The following is a 16,320-nucleotide window of genomic DNA, read 5'->3' on the forward strand; positions in this document are numbered from 1 at the left end:
CCTTAGATGGCAGCCATGACAGTCCCTTTAAACTCACAGTGCTGGTTTTCCACGGGATACCATCTGGTTCTTCACCAGGATCTTAAGTAAGAGCAACTGGCCCATCAATTGCATTCCTGAAGTAAGTAGACTAAATGTACATCAACGTTTTAGCCTGAGGCTTTTTTAAGTGTATAAGAAAATCAAAGATAAGTTTTATTTTGCCAATACCATCAGGCTGCAGACTAAGAATATTACTATCTTTTGCAACAGTGGTCTAGCCTGTGTGCTTATTCCTGATGGTAACCAACCAAATAATCTGGTGTTTGTAAGGGTGTTACAGTATGTAACCAAGTAGCCCGCTATCTAGTTCTACGTATCTCCTACGTATCTCTGATCTTACCACACCCTTACTCTCTTGATTCATGGTGTCAGAGTGGTTAAGAGCTACGACTGCTAACCAAAAAGTTGGCAGTTCAAATCCACCAGGTCCTCCTTGGCAAACCTATGGGGCAGTTCTACCTTGTCCTATAGGGCCACTATGAGTCAGAATCTACTTGACAGCAACAGGTTGGTTTGTGTTGGTTTATCTACCCAGTAAATACTTTTTAGCACTTTTGTAAATGGGTTCATCAATTCTTGGCTAGTCTTTTTTTTTTTCTCCCCAATCTTGCCCTATGATTCTTTTTTACTCACCCAGAAACTACTAATTCTATTTTAAGACAAAATTATTCTTTTTCCTTAAATAAAACACATTTCATATAATATATACCTTAAGTTAATTTAAAGGCTTTCCTTTTCAGATTGACTTAAACATAAAGTTTTTCAATGTAGATACTAAAAATCTAAATCATAAGACAGACAGAAGACAGTTTTTCTTGGATGAGAAAAGAACTGAGATTCTAAGACAGCCTTACAAAAAACAGCAATTCTCAGCCATAGCCTCCAAACTGATACAAGACAGAAACTTAAACACAACTCTCTAGACCAGAAGCAAACTCTCAGAACAAGCGAGACAGAAAGACCACCAAAACTCACTGAATAATACCACACAAAACAAGGATATGGGGATACTAGTTTCTTAAAGTGTATATACCAATTTTTTGGTAAGATTGACTTAATTCAATGGAAATAACAGGTTTTAGGTAGAACTTATTAACTTGCCAGAGCATCAGATGGAGGAATATTATTGTGATTCTTTGTTGAGAAACTATGTCATAAAACAAGTATGGAGCTACCATTTCCTCTTGTAAATTTTATAAAATAGGTCAGGAGCTGCCACTTCTCTCTGCAAATTTGGCAAAACAGAGCACTATTTTCCAGGTTTTCTCTGAGTCACAAAAAGAAACCTAAAAAGGAACGCCATGGGGTTTGGACAATTTCGCTTAGACCAGTGTGTACCTTCATTGCATGGAAGTTTACTTGTGGGTGGCAGGCAGCCTAGTGCTCTAGCCTATATTGCAACCACCTTATCCTGTCACAGAATTCTTCAACATTCATGATGAGTGCTGTCGACCTCCTAATGGCTTTTACTGGTCGACATGTGCCCAAATTTTTGTGGCGTATAGTGGCTCAGAGCTCTTTGAAAATGGAATCACCTCTTTAATGTTTCAAATGCCTGAATCCAGACCTAAACTGCAGCTCACCAAGAGACTAGATATCACTCTTAAACAAATGATCAAGGAAAAAGCTAAGAAAGATTCTCTTTAATCAAACGACTAGTTTTTCAAACAAATATGCTGAACAAAACTGAAGAAAACATGGGAAAAAGAATAACCAAAGGCTCATTTTCCAAGAGCACTCACCCCACCAGTGTCGAAGGGACATGGAGCGTGAACGCTTGGGTCCAGAAGATAGGACCTCTTTTTTTGCTGGCTTCTGCTTCATAGTCCATGTCTTCTTGAGGTCGACTACATTCGTGGTTTTAGAATCCCTGCAACAACAATACCATTAACGTTTGTAGGGTGAAGACATCACAAAGCTTAGTAAAGCAAAAAGAAAGGTTTTATTTGGCACATATTTAAAGAGGCGAAAGTAGGAAAGGGACAAGCATGCTGCCACATCCATGTTTGTCTTAGTCTCTGTTCCCAGTCGTTAAGGATGTGTCTGAGCTGGCCACATTCCTTGATCCCTTGAATGTTCCCCATTCTCTGGATACACATGCTTACACACTCACGCAACCTAATCCAGTGCACCAACTTACCAGGTACCTGAGCCTTTTATGCCCTCAGCAGTCAATCCCTCCTGCTGCTTGGGACTTTTCTAAGGCCTTACCTGAGAATTACTCTGTTATTTACCAAATAACCTCAGATTCGTAATGCCTTCAATGGTCAATTTCTCCTGCTTCTTGGGGCTCTTCTAAGGCCTTACCTAGGCACTTATCAAACAACCCAGGTATGTTTCCAGTCTCTCACAGAGCCATCTTTTGAGTCATAGGGGGATCAGCTTTCAGAAATATCCTGGCGGTGCCAGGCATGGGGGCCAGTCTGTTTTCTGATTCACCTCAGGAAGTGAGTAGATGGCTCCTGGTTGGCTCGCCAGAAATGTCACCAGATGGAAATGCCAGGTTTTTGCTTGGCGTGGCTCGTATTGGCCAATAAATGAGGGATCGAGGTGGGAGAGCAGGAAAGGCACTTTTCTTTTGTTGTACGAGGAAAAGGAGTCAGCCAGAGCTGCTGGTGCCAAGACTGCTCGCCACGGGCAGGCAGACAAGTTCCTTTTAAAGGGGTTCACAGTTAGGGAGTTCCTCCAAGTTTCATCAGCAACTTCTTCATCATACTACAAAGGTGCAATGAGCTTTGCTTGTAACCTCCAAGCAAAAGCATGATTAACATGCAAAGTGGGGGAGGGGGAGCCCAGCAAAGGGAAAGATTGTTCAGTACAGCACTGAAGGGGAGGAAGCGAGGTAAAGAATACAGTCCTGTGGGAGCTCTGTCTCACCATGCCAGTACTACGTGGGTTTCTAATCTATTGTGCCAAACCCTGAATGTGCAATAAACATTTGCTAAGCTTTTGGCTTATTTATCCCTAATACCATATACTGTGAGTTAGCTCCTGCCTTAGTTATCTAGTGCTGCTATAACAGAAATACCACAATTGGATGGCTTTAAAAAAGGGAAACTTATTCTCTCACAATCTAGGAAGCTAGAAGTCTGACTTCAGGGGAACAGCTCCAAAGGAAGGCTTTCTGTCTTTGTCAGCTCTGGGGGAAGGTCCTCATTATCAATCTTCTCCTGGTCTAAGACTTTCTCAGTGCCGGAACCCCAGGTCCAAAGGATGTGCTTGCTCCCAGTACTTCTTTCTTGGTGGTAGGAGGTCTCTATCCTCTCAGCTTGATTCTCTCTTTTATATCCCAAAAGAGATTGACTCAAGATACAATCTAACCCTGTAGACTGAATCCTGCCTCATTAACATAACTGCTTCTAATCCTGCCTCATATATATCATAAAAAATAACCCATTGCCGTTGAGTAGATTCCGACTCATAGCAACCCTATAGGACAGAGTGGAACTGCCCCATAGATTTCTAAAGAGTGACTGGAGGATTTGAACTGCCGTCTTTTTTGGTTAGCAGCTGAGCTCTTAACCACTGTGCCACCAGGGCTCCATTACAACACACAGAATAATCACGTCAGATCACAAAATGATGGACAACCACACAATGCTGGAAATCATGGCCTAGCCAAGTTGATACAGAATTTAGGGGGACACAATTCAGTCCATAACAGCATTTCTTCCCACTATGTCTCCAAGTATGAGAGCAGCCATGGGTCTCTTCTCACCTAGGAAAAGCTCATTCCTCTCCAGAATTTAATTAACTCAGATTTCTTTGTGTCCTCAGCTCTCTGTCAGGCTTGCAGACAATAACAACAACAACGATGATACTACATATTATATGGATTTTTTCCTCTTTTTTAGGGTAGGAAGTTTTTCCTGCAAATTTCTTCCTCCTAATTGAAAGCAGAAGTCCAGGGAGAAAATTTCATTTGGAAAATGTACTTGCTGCAAGTAGACAGACTTCTCTAGGTATTAGTAGGGGAAGCCAACAGGTTGGTTGCAGTGCATCCTAAGGATTATAATTTTTCAGTAGCCCAAAGAGTACGCCCTTATTTCATCTCCTTCTAAAAGTGCGACACTATGCACATGCTTACTAGACACTGGAAATGAGCCTGGGAGCAGTTTTTTCCATCTATGGTGTTGGACCAGAACCCAAAGCACATTAAATAGAACTAAGAGAAACCTTCTTATTTGAGTTTACATAAAGAAAAACAAAGCAAGATAAAGCAAAAACAAACAAAAAAAAAACCTATAAGCCCTATTTTAATATTGAGGAAAATATGAATTGGTTACCTGGACATATAATAAAATTTTGGGAAAGTATTTGGCATCTTCAAAGATATGAAAGAAAGTATTTTCTCTATGAGACAAGAACAAAAAGTAATACGGAGAGAAGAGACTAAGTTAAATAACAGTAATGCGAACCCCTTGCAGCTCTTTGGATATACCATGGCACCAGCAAATATAAGCCGTCTGCCTGGGAAGCATCTCCTATGCCTCCCCTCAACCTACTGACTCCTACCCACCCTAAGTATCTGCTTAGATTTCCCCTAGTCTTGGCTAAATGCCTACCTATTTATGTACTTGTCAGTGCCCCTCACTAAATGGTAGGTTCCTTTGGTGCAGAAACTATCCTCCTGACACTTCCAACTGCAGCTCCAAGCCTGTATTTGTCATTAAGTTAGTATATGAGCAAATGGTTAATGAACTGAAAAAACAACAGGAAGAACTACACAGGCCAGAGGAAGAAATAAAAGGGGGCCCATATGAGATACAAGAAAACCAAAATTGAAATCACAAAGCTGAAACCCACAAAGGAGGTGGTAAAGGAAGAAATGACTTTGGGAAAAATGGAATCATTGTTGTAGAGCAGTGCTTCTCAAACACTAGTGGGCACACAAATCACCTGGACATGTTAACAGGCCAATTCTGACTCAGTGAGACTGGGGTGGGGACTGAAATCCTGCATTTCCGACAAGTGCCCTAGAGAAGTCATTGCTGCTGCCCACAGACCATACTTTTAGTAAAATAGGAAACCAAAAAATCCCAAACCCGTTGCCATCAAGTCAATTCCGCCTGATGGAGAACTTATAGGACAGAGTAGAACTGCCCCATAGTGTTTCCAAGGAGCAGCTGTTGGATTTGAACTGCTGACCTCTTGGTTAGCAGCCAAATGCTTTAGTAGAAAGTGGGTGGAAAACATGCTTGAGTAACTTTCCAAGAGTTCAGGAGAGGTTAAAGGGATCAGAACGTTAAATGGCAGTTGACATGGATTTGACTCTGACTCAAGACAACCTCCTCCGTGTCAGAGAACTGTGCTCTATAGGGCTTTTCAATGGCTGAATTTTGGAAGTAGATTGCCAGATCTTTCTTCCTAGGTGCTGCTGGGTGAATTCTAACCTTTTGTGGTTAGCAGCTGAACATGTCAGCTGTTTGCACCACCCAGGGACTCTCCCAATATGGAAAGGGTTTTTTTTTTTTTTTTTTTTTTAAATCAACAAATAGTATTGGGAAAATTCACTATTTGGAATGAGAATAAAAATAAACTTAGAACTTCTTCTCTTATCATACACAAAAATACAGATGAACTAGAGTTAAATATTAAAAAAAGCAAACCTTATAAAAAACACAGAAAACAATAAAGCCTAATAGCCAATCTTTGAATCAACAAGTGCTTTTAAAATCTGAAAATACAGGACAAAGTTCTAAGGAAAAAATAAAAGGGTCTATTTTACTATACAAAAAAATAAAACTTCTGAGGGCAAGGGGGAAAACAAGGTCAAAATGTGGAGGGCAAGAAAAAAATTGGGAAGATATTTGTATGTGTTTTCTATAAAGGACAAGGTACATATTTTAGACTTTACAATTCAAATGTCTGTCTCAATTCTCACTTCTGCCATTTTAACACAAAAGCAGCCATAGACAATATGTAAATGAATAATCTTAGCTGTGTTCCAGTAAAACTTTATGTTCACTAAAACTTAAATTTTATATTCATAAGCCACAAAATATTATTCCTTTTTTTTTTTTTAATCTTTTCAACTGTATAAGAATGTAAAAAACATTCTTAGATTGTGGGTTGTACAAAAACAAGGAACAGATTGGATTTGGCTCATGGGCCGTGGTTTACTGACTCCTGATATACCATGGGCTCTTAGAAATCAATGTTGTTGTTGCGTGCTGTCCAGTAAATTTCCGCTCATAGTGACCCTATATGACAGAGTACAACTGCCTCATAGGGTTTTCTAGGATGTAATCTTTATGAGAGTAGATAATAGGCCTTTTCTCCAGAGAAGTCACTGATAGGTTCAGACTGCTGACCTTTTGATAAGCGGCCAAGTGCTTAACCATTGCACCACCAGCGCTCTTTTAGAAATCAATAAGACATTATAATAGGAAATGAGCTAAGTGTTTCAGCATAAGAAATCCAAATGGCAAGACTTAATGCAAAAATATTCAACCTTGATGATAACTAAATCCAAAATAAAGTTTTTTGGCTTAGTAAATCAGCAATGATTAGGAAAAAATAATGATAGCTAATAGAACACTTGCTTGACGGCAAGCGCCAGTGCCATTGCATCATGTTTCACGAGTCTTAAAGGACTTCTTATACTTTGATGTTCGATTTTCAGTCTTAGAAATCCACTTCAGTGAAATAATCACAACTGTAGGCAAAGATTTATGCACAGTCATGTTCATGTAAAATTATTTCCAAAACTGAAAATGGAAGCAATTGTGTGTCCATAACTGGAGGAACAGACAAGCACATTAAGGCACATTCATAAACACAATACTGCTTAGTCCTTGGAAATCGTATTTTCTGAAGTAACGGGAAGGAAAACACACCAGACTATTAATATTAATAGTGTTTATTTCTACACCCGCTGTTATTCATAAGGTTTTCACTGGCTAATGCTTTTCAGAAGTAGACTGCTGGGTCCTTCTTCCTAGTCTGTCTTAGTCTGGAAGCTCAGCTGAAACCTGCCCTCCATGGGTGACCCTGCTGGTATCTGAATACCGGTGGCGTAGCTTCCAGCATCACAGCAACACGCAAGCCCCCGCAGCAAGATAAACTGACAGACCCCTGGGCATCAGGATTGGAGGAAGATTCATTAACAACCTGCGTTATGCAGATGACACAACCTTGCTTGCTGAAACTGAAGAGGACTTGAAGCACTTACTAATGAAGATCAAAGACCACAGCCTTCAGTATGGGTTGCATGTCAGCATAAAGAAAACAAAAATCCTCACAACTGGACCAATGAGCAACATCATGATAATAGGAGAAAAGATTGAAGTTGTCAAGGATTTCATTTTACTTGGATCCACAATCAACAGCCATGGAAGGAGCAGTCAAGAAATCAAAAGACGCATTGCGTTGGGTGAATCTGCTGCAAAGGACCTCTTCAAAGTGTTGAAGAGCAAAGATGTCACCCCGAAGGCTAAGGTGCGCCTGACCCAAGCCATGGTATTTTCAATCACATCATATGCATGTGAAAGCCAGACAATGAATAAAGAAGATGGAAGAAGAATTGACGCCTTCGAATTGTGGTGTTGGCAAAGAATATTGAATACACCATGGACTGCCAAAAGAACAAACAAATCTGTCTTAGAAGAAATACAGCCAGAATGCTCCTCAGAGGCAAGGATGGCAAGACTGCGTCTTACATACTTTGGACATGTTGTCAGGAGGGATCAGTCCCTGGAGAAGGACATCATGCTTGGCAGAGTACAGGGTCAGCAGAAAAGAGGAAGACCCTTGACGACGTGGATTGACACAGTGGCTGCAACAATGATCTCAAGCATAACAACGATTGTAAGGATGGCTCAGGACTGGGCAGCGTTTCGTTCTGTTGTGCATAGGGTCACTGTGAGTCAGAACAGACTCGATGGCACCTAACAACAACAACAACAACAACATTTCTACATAGTGGGATTATGGGCAATTTTAATCTTCTTTATATTTTCCTATCGTGATGACATGAGTGGACTTTCCTTTGGTTCTTTGGAAAAAACAGCTTGAGAGACTTTCCCCCTAAGCCCTGAGGAGTTACCTTTGCCCTAGTTTTCTACCCCAGAGAATTTGTTACTTTTGTCCAGGTTGATTGACATTTCCAAGGTAAAATGTAAACAGCTTGGTTTGATACTTTTTGTCTGGCCCTGGGCTGAAGCCTGCTTTGTAATGGGTGTGTACCTTGCAGGAACTGGTCAATAGACTACGCAAGTGAAGTGACTATAGGCCATGCAAATGAAGTGTCTGTAACTTACTATGCAAATGAAGTGTCTGGTCTATTGAGACGGGATTGGTCAGTTTGTGGTCCCTGCTAGGAGAGGCCATGCTTTAAAATTGACTAGGAGTTGTGTATATAAGTAGCCAATCCCACAGAGGTTTTTTAGAGACAGGAAGAAGCAGGAAGAGAAACAGAAGGAAGAAAGAAGACAGAAGAAGGAGAGTGAGAGAAGAGGCAAGGACCCTACTAAAGAGCTGTAACACGGGTTAAGGGGTATAACACTGAAGATAGCAAGAGGCCCAGAAGGGGTCCTGTGGAAGGGTTGCTGGTGACAGATGGCAGGACAAAGAGGAGACTGTCCTATCTTGAGGGGGCTGAGAGGAGCCTGTCCTGAGGTGGCTGACAGAAGCCTTTCTTCAGGGTGCTGAGAGAAACCATCCGATATTGAGGGGGCTGAAAGGAGCCTTTCCCGAGGGGGCTGAACGGAACCTATTCTGAGGGGGACAAGAGAAGCCAGTCCTCAGAGGACCAAGAGGAGATTTGTCCTCATGGGGCTGAGAGGAGGCTAGTCCTCAGGGTACTTAGAGGAGGCCTGTCCTGCTGAGAGGAGCTGAGAGAGCTGTCCTGCATTGAAGGGTAACTTTGCCTGCATGCTTCCTGGTCCTGATCCCAAGTTGCACCGTTACTTCCTTAATAAACCACTCAACTATAAGTATGCTCTATGAGTTCTGTGTGGCCATTGCAACAAATTATCAAACACGGCAGAGAAGTAGAGAGTACCGTGGGGAGGGTGGCTGGATGTCAGAACTGGTAAAACGTTTTTGGGAAATCATGGGATTTCCCATGGGAATCAGCTCTGGGCTGATCTTAATTCTCTGTTATCCCCCTGAAGTCAGCTAGATTGTGACACTATTATTACTAACCCTACCATTTAAACCTATGTATTCTAAATTTTTTTCAAATGAAATAATGTATATTTAAAAATAAAAGTTAAAATGTGTCAATGTGAGTTGGGTGTGTTGTCATTAGGTAGCAAAGAGAATGGGCAAGAAGCAGACCGTATTTCAGCATGGGCTGTGTGGGCCAGGCATGGACACAGTAAGCCTGAGTGTAGAGGAGGCTGCCTCCAGACCATACCCAGGCTTGGTCCTTTAGGGAAGAAGTGCCCCATCTGAGCTCTGACTGAAGATGGGGAGCCCACCTACAATGGCAGGCAGCAGGTGTTGGGGAGCAGAGCCCGGGTCGTGGGGTGGTCAGCGGCTGCTGTGATTGTTTGGTGAGGGAAAGAGGATCTGTAACAGTGAAGACACACACGGGAGGAGGAGACACACAGGAAAGATCTCAGTCATAGAATTAACAGCAGGGGCCTATTCCTCAGTGTCTTGGCAAGGCCTGAGGAGGAATCTGAAATCATGAAGCTGACGGCTGATTGCCCTGACTGACAGTATACACAAGAAATACACATGTGGATCATAGACGGGTCTTACAAGACATTCAGAATGGAGTGGCTGGGAAGCAGGATTAAATGATAATTTGGAGTTCTTAGAGAATGCGTCAGAGGTAAGAAGTCAAGGTTGGTCACCCTTCACCAGAGGCTGCTCGGGCCCTGTGGTGTACAAAAAACTCAGAGCCAAGACCTTGGCCCACCACTGCCCCTGCGGTGTACAGATTACATTTTTTTCCTACTATCTGTTTATAAAAGTCATACGTGCTCATTCTAGCAAATTTAGAATGAACAGAAAAGTATAAAAATAGCAAAAAGAAAATACCCCTGATTCCCACAATTTAATTTTGGCATATTTCCTTCTTGTCTTTTTTTAGATGTTTACAGCTGAGAAAGCTATCACTGTATATACAACTTTTGTATTAATTTTTCCACTTAATGACATAACTAAGAACTTTCAGTGTTATTTAAAGAAAGTTACAAAAAGGAAAAAGATAGTAAAGGATCCAAGAAAGAAAAGGGAAGACAAAATAAAGTCAAATTTGTTTTTGTCTTATTTTAGGAAGGATTCAGGAGAAGCAAGTCAGGTTAACAAATGAGATACACTAGGTTTTTAAATAAAGTAAAAAGAGAGAGAGAGTTCTTCATTATTTATCCCACCAGCTTCCTCCTCATTAAAATATATATATATATATATATTATTATTATTACTATTTTTTTTAATTGTGCTTTAGGGGAAAGTTCACAGCTTAAGTTAGTTTCTCTTACAAAATATTTATACACATGTTGTTATGTGACCCTAGTTGCTATCCCTGTAACTTGACAGCACACTCCCCCTTTCCATCCTGAGTTTCCCGTGTCCATTCAACCAGCTCCTATCCCTTTCCACCTTCTCATTTCACCTCAGGACAGTAGCTGCCCATTTAGTCTCTTGTGGGTTGGGATCTACTTGAACTAAGAAGCACACCCTTCATAAGTATTATTTTATGACTTCTAGTACTGTCTAATCTTTGATGAGGTGGCTTCGGGAAATTTTTTTTTTCTCTTTTTTTAGTTGTACTTCAGATGAAGGTTTAAGGAACATACTAGTTTCTCATTAAATAGTTAGTACACATATTGTTTTATTACATTGGTTAACAACATCATGACATGGGTTTCTGGGGGACTATACTCTAAGGGTTTCTCCAGTCAGCACTGGGTTTGAGTTTGTCAGGTTAGCAAGTCTGGTCTTTCTTTTTGAATTGGAATTCTATTCTATCTACCTTTTTCTCCAGCTCTGTCCAGGACCCTCTACTGTGATCCCTGTCAGAGCATTCAGTGGTGGTAGCTGGGCACCATTTAGTTGTACTGGACTCAGTTTGGTGAAGACCATGGTAGATGTGGTCCGTTAGTCCTTTGGACTAATCTTTCTCTTGTATCTTTAATTTCCTTCATTCTCCCTTGCTCCCGAAGGGTGAGACTAGCAGAGTATCCTAGATGGCTTCTCACAGGCTTTTAAGACCCCAGATGCTACTCACCAAAGTAGAATGTAGAACATTTTCTTTATAAACTAGGTTATGCCAATTGAGCTAAATGTTCCCCCAGACCATGGCACCCACAGTCAGGAATGGTTTTAGTTCTGGGTTACCAGAGAGTCTGGAGGCCATGTCTTCTGGGGTTCCTCTACTCTCAGTACAGACCATTAAGTTTGGTCTTTTTTTGTGAATCTGAATTCTGCACCCCAATTTTCTCCTGCTCTGTCAGGACTCTGTTGTGTTCCCTTTCAGGGAGGCCATTGGTAGTAGCTGGGCACCATGTAGTTCTCCTGATCTCAGGCTGGTGAAGTCTCTGGTTTATGTGGTCATTTTTGTCTCTTGGGCTAATATTATCCTTGTGTCTTTACTGTTCTTCATTCTCCTTTGCTCCCGGAGGGTTGGGACCAAGCGATGCATTTTAGATGGTTGCTCGCTAGCTTGTAAGACGCTAAACACCACTCACCAAAGTAGGATGCAGAATAGTTTCTTAATAAACTTTGTTATGCCAATTGACCTAGATGTCCCCTGAAACCACGGCCCCCAGACACCAGCACCTGCTACTCTGTCTCTTGACGTGTTTGGTTGTGTTCAAGAAACTTCTTAGCTTCTGCTTTGGTCCAGTTATGCTGACTTCCCCTGTATTGTGTGTTCTTCTCCCCTTCTGCTAATTCTTGTCTACTATCTAGTTAGTGAATTCCCTTCTCCCTCCCTCCCTCTCTAACCTTGTAACCATCAAAGTACAATTTCTTCTGTGTTTAAACCTTTCCTTGAATTTTTATATTAGTGGTCTCATACAGTATTTGTCCTTTTGCAACTGACTAATTTCATTCAGCAAAATACTTTCCAGATTCATCCATGTTGTGAAATGTTTCACGGATTAATCATTGTTCTTTATCGTTGCATAGTATTCCATTTTGTGAAAATACCATAAGTGGTTTATCCATTTGTCTGTTGAAGAATACCTAGGTTGTTTCCATCTTTTTATTATTGTGAACAGTGCTGCAGTGAACATGGGTATGCATATATCTATTTATGTGACAGCTTTCTTTCTCTAAGATATATTCCAAAGAGTGGGATTGCTGGATCATATGGTACTTCTACCTTTTTAAGGAAGCACCAAATTGATTTCCAAAGTTGTACCATTTTACATTCCCACCAGTAGTATATAAGTGTTCCAGTCTCTCCACAAACTCTCCAACATTTATCATTTTGTGTTTTTTGGATTAATGCTAGCTTTATTGTGGTGAGATGTTATCTCACTGTAGTTTTGATTTGTATTTCTCTGAAGGCTGATGATCACGAGCATTTCCTCATGTGCCTGTTAGCTACCTGGATATCTTCTTTGGGAAGTGTCTGTTCATATTCTTTTCCCATTTTTTAATTGGGTTAATTGTCTTTTTGTTGTTGAAGTTTGCAGTGTTATGTAGTTTTAGAGATTAGGCCCTGATCAGATATGTCATAACCAAAACTTTTTCCCAGCCTGTGGGTTGTCTTATCAATCTTTTGGTGAAGTTCTTTGATGAGCATAAGTGTTTGATTTTTAGGAGTTCCCATTTATCTAGTTGCCCTTCTGATGTTTGTACATTGTTAATTATGGCTTGTATTCTGTTTATGCCATGCATTAGGGCTCCTAGTATTGTCCCTACTTTTCTTTCCATGATCTTTATCCTTTTAGATTTTATATTTAGGTCTTTGATCCATCTTGAGTTAGTTTCTGTTTGTGGTGTGAGTTATGAGTCTTGTTTCATTTTTTTGCAGATGGGCATCCGGTTATGCCAGCACCATTTTTTAAAGAGACTGTCTTTTCCCCATTTCACAGACTTTGGACCTTTTTCAAATATCACCTGCTGATAAGTGGATGAATTTACGTCTCAATTCTGTTCAATTGATCTACGTATCTGTTGTATTACCAGTACCAGACTGTTTTGACTACCATGGTGGTGTAATAGGTTCATCAGATAGTGTGAGGCCTCCCACTTTGTTCTTCTTATTCAGTAATGCTTTACTTATCTGAGGCCTCTTTAAAAAATGTCGCTGGAATTTGGATTAGGATTGCATTGTATCCTTAGATTGTTTGGGTAGAATTGACATTTTCACAACGTTGGGTCTTCCTATCTACGAGCAAGGTATGTTTTTCCGCTTATGTAGATTTCTTTTGGTTTCTTGTAGTTTTCTTCATATAGGTCTTTTACATCTCTGGTAAGATTTATTCGTAAGTATTTTATCTTCTTGGGGGCTATTGTAACTGGTATTGATTCAGTGATCTCCTCTTCGAAGTTCTCTTTGTTCTTGTAGAGAAATCCAATTGACTTTTGTATGTTTATCTAAAATCCTGATACTTTGCTGAAATCTTCTCTTAGTTCCAGCAGTTTTCTTCTGGATTCTTTGAAGTTATCTGTGTATAAGCTCATATCATCTGCAAATACGGATACTTTTACTTCTTCCTTACCAATTTGGATGCCGTTTATTTCTACTTCTTGCCTAATTGCTCTGGCTAGGACCTTCAGCACAATATTGAATAAAAGTGATGATAAAGGGCATCCTTGTCTGGTTCCTGTTCTCAAGGGGAATGCTTTCAGGTTGTTTCTATTTAGGATGATGTTGGCTGTTGGCTTTCTGTAAATGCCCTTTATTATGATGAAGAATTTCCCTTCTATTCCTACTTTGCTGAGAGTTTTTATCATGAATGAGTGTTGGACTTTGTCAAATGAAATGCATTTTCTGCATTAGTTGATAAAATCATGTGGTTCGTGCTTATGTTTTATTTACATGATGGATTACATTGATTGTTTTTCTAATGTTGAACCATCCCTGCATCCCTGGTGCGAACCACTCTTGGTCATGGTGAATTATTTTTTTGTATGTTGTTTAATTCTGTTGGCTAGAATTTTGTTGAGGATCTTTGAGTCTATGTTCATGAAGGATATGCTCTGTAATTATCTTTTTCTGTGGTGTCTTTGGTTTTGGTATCAGGGTTATGCTGGCTTCATGGAATGAGTTTGGTAGTATTCCATCCTTTTCTATGCTCTGAAATACCTTTAGGAATAGTGGTGTTAAGACTTCTCGGAAAGTTTGGTAGAATTCTCCAGTAGAGCCGTCAGAGCCAGGGCATTTTTTTATTGTGAGTTTTTTAATTACCGTTTCAATCTCTTCTTTTGTTATAGGTTTATTTAGTTGTTCTACCTCTGTGTTATTTTAGGTAGGTATTGTGTTTCTAGGTATTTCTTCTATGTTTTCAAATTTGTTAGGGTACAATTTTTCATAGTATTCTGGTATGATTCTTATTATGTCAGTTGGATCTTGTTGAGATATTGCCCATTTCATTTCTTATTTGGGCTATTTGCTTCCTCTCCTGTTTTTCTTTTATCAGTTTAGCCAATGTTTTATCGATTTTGTTGATCTTTTCAAAGAACCAGCTTTTGGTCTTGTTAACTCTTTCAATTGCTTTTCTATTCTCTATTTTGTTTAATTCTATCTAATTTTTTTTATTATTTGCTTTCTTCAGATGCCTTACGGTTACTTCTGCTGCTCTCATTCTATTTCTTTGAGTTGTAGCGTTAATGTTTTGATTTTGGCCCTTCTTCTTTTTGAATATGTTCATTTATTGCTATATATTGACTTCTGAATGCTGCTTTTGCTGTATCTCAGAGGTTCTGGTAGGATATGTTTTCATTCTCATTTAATTCTGTGAATTTCTTTGTTTCATCCTTAATTTTTTCTATAACCCTGTGGTTTTTGAGCACGGTGTTCTTCAGTTTCATGTATTTAATTTCTTTTCCTTCCTTTTTCTGTAATTGATTTCTACTTTTATGGCTTTATGGCCACAAAAGATGCTGCCCCTATCTCATTATGTTTTTTTTTGTGTGTGTGTTTTAAGTGAAAGTTCGCAAATCAAGTCAGTCTCGTACTGACATATCTACACCTTGCTATATACTCCTAGTTGCTCCCCCACCATGAGACAGCACATTCCTTCCCTCCACTGTCTATTTTTGTGTCCATTCGGCCAGCTTCTGACCCCCCTCCCCTCTCATCTCCCATTCAGACAGGAGCTGCCCACATAGTCTCATGTGTCTACTTTATCCAAGAAGTTCATTCCTCAAAAGTATCATTTTCTATCACTTAGTTCAGTCCAATCCCTGTCTGAAGAGTTGGCTTTGGGAATGGTTCCTGTCTTGGGCTAACGGAAGGTCTGGGGATCGTGACCTCGGGGGTCCTTCTAGTCTCAGTCAGACCATTAAGTCTGGTCTTTTTACGAGAATTTGGGGTCTGCATCCCACTGCTCTCCTGCTCCCTCAGGGGTTCTCTGTTGTTTTCCCTGCCAGGGCAGTCATCGATAGTAGCCAGGAACCATCTAGTTCTCCTGGTCTCATGCTGATGTAGTGTCTGGTTTATGTGGCCCGTTCTGTCTCTTGGGTTCATAATTACCTTGTGTCTTTGGTGTTCTTAATTCTCCTTTGCTTTATGTGGGGTTAGACCAATTGATGCATCTTAGATGGCCCCTTGCTAGCGTTTAAGACCCCAGATGCCACTCTCCAAAGTGGAATGTGAATGTTTTCTTAATAGATTTTATCATGCCAATTGACTTAGATGTCCCCTGAAACCATGGTCCCCAAAACCCCACCCCTGCTATGCTGACCTTTGAAGCATTCAGTTTATTCAGGAAACGTCTTTGCTTTTGGTTTAGTCCACTTGTGCTGACCACTTCTGTATTGTTTGTTGTCTTTCCCTTCACCTAAAATAGTTCTTATCTACTGACAAATTAGTGAAAATCTCTCTCCTTCGCTCCCTCCCCCTCTCGTAACCCTCAAATATTTTCTCCTCTGTTTAAACTATTTTTAGAGTACTTGTAATAGTGGTCTCATCTAATATTTGCCCTTTTGCAACTGACTAATTTCACTCAGCATAATGCCTTCCACATTCTTTCACGTTATAAAGTGTTTCATGGATTCATCATTGTTTTTTATTGATGGGTAGTATTCCATTGTGTGAATATACCATAATTTATTTATCCTTTCATCCACTGACAGGCACCTTGGTTGCTTCCATCTTTTTGCTATTGTAAACAGTGCTGTAATAAACATGGGTGTGCATATATC

Source organism: Elephas maximus, chromosome 13, assembly GCF_024166365.1.
Source record: "Elephas maximus indicus isolate mEleMax1 chromosome 13, mEleMax1 primary haplotype, whole genome shotgun sequence".
NCBI classification, from domain to species: domain Eukaryota; kingdom Metazoa; phylum Chordata; class Mammalia; order Proboscidea; family Elephantidae; genus Elephas; species Elephas maximus.